Below are 4,367 nucleotides of genomic sequence, written 5' to 3'. Positions count from 1 at the left end.
CGCTCCGGAGTATTTATCATATACAGCTCCTCGTGCAGCATCCATTGTAATTTGGTTGAAACGATAGACCAACGTATTGCCAACATAAAAATGAGAAATATCTACATTGGACCAACATAGTGCCAACATAAGAAAAGATATTTCTACGTTGGTCCAACGTTGTGCCAACATGGATTTCGTTTTTCATACAATGGGCCAACGTTGGCTCTATGTATTGCATATAACCGTACAAAATTATTATAAGTATTTTCATTATTCATACATTGTGTTGAGTCTATCAGGCTCTAAAGTTTTTATTTTTTTTTATTCAAAAGGCTTCTTTAGTTTTTCTGTAAATTTCTGTTCCAAATACTCTTTCTATGGCGGCAACTTTTAAGTTTTTCATCGTATAATTATGCTGAATGAAATGGTTGGCTACCGGATCTTCTGTTTTCTTTGTTTGTATTTTTGAAAAGTTTAATAGCATACGTTGATATGGTGTATCACCCGTTTGTCCTACATAAGTAAGTTTTTCGCATTTTGTACAATTAATTGCATATACTACGCCTACGGTTTTACAATTTATTTGTCCCTGAATAGTATATTCTTTCCCGGTGTTGTCACAAAATGCCTTGGTTTCATTTATGTGTGAGCATAATGCACAATGTTTACCGCATGGTCCGCATCCATTAGTTTGTTTATAAAATAGTAAATTATGCTTCTTGTGTACTAAGTACATCTTAGTACACAAGAAGCATAATTTACTATTTAAGATGTACATCTTAGTACACAAGAAGCATAATTTACTATTTTATAAAAAACTAATGGATGCGGACCATGCGGTAAACATTGTGCGTTTTGTTAAAATAGACTTTTTCACTTTTTTGGTCTTTTGAAAAATGTTTTTTGTATTTAGACCCCTCTACAACGAAATTTGTTTCACATGCACATGTATAAAAATTGCGGTTTTTATCCAACTCAATCATAGGTTTGAACGTTGTTTTCAAATGAGACTTGTATATATATTTAACTTCAACTGGAAAATTAGAAATAAAAAGTTATTAGCTTAAGAACGCTTAGTAACATTTTTTAAAAAGACTCGTCATAAGATATACATACCATCCATCTAAAAATACGGATTTCCTGTAAATTGAAAAGTTGTGTTAAAGAATATTTGAATTTTATTTATATATATATTTTTTTTCATTTCAGGACCTTGCTGCATGGGTATTGTGTATCTTTATGTACATTGATTTTCATAAAGTGGGTACGTAAGCAACAAGTAGATCATTATTCATGTATCTTTAGCCGATTTAAAATTCCCCGAGATGTGGATAAATTTTGATAGACAATCAAATGTTTCCAGTTGTTAATTATTGATCATGATTCTACTGATACTAGTATTTTATCTGTGTTCACCCTTATTTAATACACTGGTCAAATTTGTTAATCCGTCTTCAGTCTTCTTTATATAAAAAAGGAGATGTGGTATGATTGCCAATGAGACAACTCTCCACAAGAGGCCAAATGACACAGAAATTAACAACTAAAGGTCACCGTATGGCCTTCAACAATGAACACAGCCGATACCGCATAGTCAGTTATAAAAGGCTCCTTCATTAAGAGGTGCTGAGAAAATTAAATACCTGATATCAAATAAAAATGAAAGTAAAACACATCGAAAACTTAGTAATAATTCTGTATAATTTCAATTTATATTATATATTTGTGATTGTATGCAAAAGCCCGGCCTTGCATTCATGAAAATTGGTGTACGACTATCGTACTAAGACTTAGAAAGCAACCAATCAAAATACTGGGTTTGGTGTTTCGTTCACACATTTCATACTCCTAGTATTGAGTGAAGTTCTATGGCCGTTGATCTTGTATTCATATGTTTGTTCCAGAGTCAAGAAGCGTGAAAAATAAAAGAGCTATTACGAGTATTACATATCAGTTAACCTATTATTTCGGATACGGCCGAGCCAAATCACTTCTAGACTATGGATGTTTTTGTGGATGGTATGGTAGTGGTACACCAGTTGATGGCGTTGATCAGTAAGTATGCATGACTAAACAGCTGTATTTACAAAGTGCAATCTAATTATGAGTTTGAATCCCACAAGCTGCAGGTGCTCTCGACTCAAAATTCAAATCACTAGGACTGTCAGTTTTCCTACCAAATGTTGGTAATTGTTTTCTCCGGGCACTCCGGCTTCCTGCACACACAAAAAATGACCAATACGAATTAGCACAAAAGTGCTGAAAGTGCCGTTAAACACCAATTAATCGATCAATCAATTTATGGTGCTCATTATATGACAACGGGGTTAAAGAGGAAACAAAATGCAAACACAAGTTGAATATATACGATTAAAGAATGCATATGTTCGCACTTATTAAAAAGCAGGAATACAAATAAGCTAATAACGACCATAAATATAGTAATATCTTATATTCAAGAAGATGACACATAATTTCAAATATAAATAGAGAAGATGCTAGGTATATGTCCCTGAAACAACAACCCATCAAAACAGAAAACCAAGAATGAATCTCTAGGAGTCAACATTCAGTTGCCAACAATAGAGCAGTTTCTGAATCGCTGCGAGCTTAGACAAGATTAATTTTTGTGAAAGTAAAACCGTTCTAATACCCTAGACAACCACTTGGTTATTTCATGGTTCCTAACTTGGGAAAGGCATATTGACCTTTAGAGGATAACATTTTTTTGTTCTTTTAAACTGCTTCGGTTAATTGCCGGTATCAAATTAGTTAAAGAGCGACATTAATTATTAAGTACACGTTTTCAATTTGACACGTCTATTTTAAATTTGAGTTTAGGTACAGTTCGTATTGTGTATTATCGTTTTGTATAGTTTTACATTAATTTGTATGAACCTGCTTTGAAAAAATATAAAAATATAAACACTTAATTTTACAGATGTTGCAAAGACCACGATGATTGCTATGGTCGTGTGGCCGAATATTGGCCTAAAACTTGGCCATACTCATATGAACTTCAAACCGGAACAGTCAAATGTCAAGGTAAATTAGACAATTTCGCTGACAATAATAATAATGATATTAATGATAATAATTAAAAAAAAAAGATTATTATTATTAATAATAATAATAATAATAATAATAAAAATTATAATAATCGTAATCATAATCATAATCATAATCATGATAATAATAATAATAATAATAATAATAATAATAATAATAATAATAATAATAATAATAATAATAATAATAATAATAATAATAATAATAATAATAATAATAATAATAATAATAATAATAATAATAATAATAATCATGATAATAATAATAATAATAATAATAATAATAATAATAATAATAATAATAATAATAATAATAATAATTATAATAATAATAATAATAATAATAGTTACTGTAATTATGTCAGTCTCTCTTTAAATGAAATTAATTTGTCTAATTATTATCATATTTCATTATTTTTTCCAGATAGTCCCAGTTCCTGTAAGGGGAGAATATGTATGTGTGACAAAGTTTTTGTGGACTGTCTGAATAACAACAAGTATAATCCGGACAATCATGATATAGACAAATATATACATTGTCAGGAGAGATAATAAATTTAAAACATATGTGTAGAACTCTTTGTTATTTTCCTTATATAACTTTTTTCACATAACATTGCATTACGGATACACGGATACAAACTTGCGAAACATAAATGTGTTAAGGTCAAATAAGTGTTTTCTTTGATTTGTGTCCACTATACTGCCAGTAGCTTAACGATGAAATAAGACAAGAAAGACAACCATCAAATATACTTAGAATTACGTGTTGAAAATGAAAAAACAAAAACAAATATTTTTGAAAAGCACACTTTAACTTTGTGTTACACCACTGTCATATGTCAGAGGGTGGTTAAAAGTTAAGAAGATGTGATATGATTGTCCATTAAACGACTTTTCCCAGGTGAGACCAAATGACGTAGACGTTCGCAACACTAATGTTTAATCTTGTCACAATTTTAATTGAGCCATGAGCCTGTAATCCGACGATTGTTGTTGATTGCTGTCTGTCAAAATTGATTTTCGCTTAATCTTGAAGTATAGATAAAATTGTTAGGTTCTCTTTTGAATTGTTTTAAATTTTGTCGTCCAATGGAAAAAACCTGAAAAAGAATGATCCTATTTATTTTGAGTTTGACCAGATATCATCCTTAAGGTCAAAATAAGTGTTTTCTTTGATAAGTGTCCACACTATTGCCAGTAGCTTTTCGATGGGGTGAGACAAAGAAGACAACCCCCTAAATATACTTAGAATTACGTGTTGAAAATGAAACAAAAACAAATATTTTTGAAAAGCACACTTTGACTTTGTGTTAC

At 30.4% G+C, this 4,367-nt stretch overlaps 1 long non-coding RNA gene across 1 annotated transcript; it reads left to right on the top strand.

Annotated features, from left to right (window-relative positions):
- Positions 1 to 2,929: 2,929 nt before the first annotated feature.
- LOC139502045 (uncharacterized) lies at positions 2,930 to 3,617 on the top strand. The gene is made up of 2 exons (XR_011658718.1): positions 2,930 to 3,027; positions 3,475 to 3,617. It is a non-coding gene; the product is annotated as an uncharacterized lncRNA (long non-coding RNA).
- The last annotated feature ends 750 nt before the right edge of the window (positions 3,618 to 4,367 follow it).

This window comes from Mytilus edulis, chromosome 13, assembly GCF_963676685.1.
Source record: "Mytilus edulis chromosome 13, xbMytEdul2.2, whole genome shotgun sequence".
Classification (NCBI taxonomy): Eukaryota; Metazoa; Mollusca; class Bivalvia; order Mytilida; family Mytilidae; genus Mytilus; species Mytilus edulis.
This window is presented reverse-complemented; position numbering and strand designations above follow the sequence as displayed.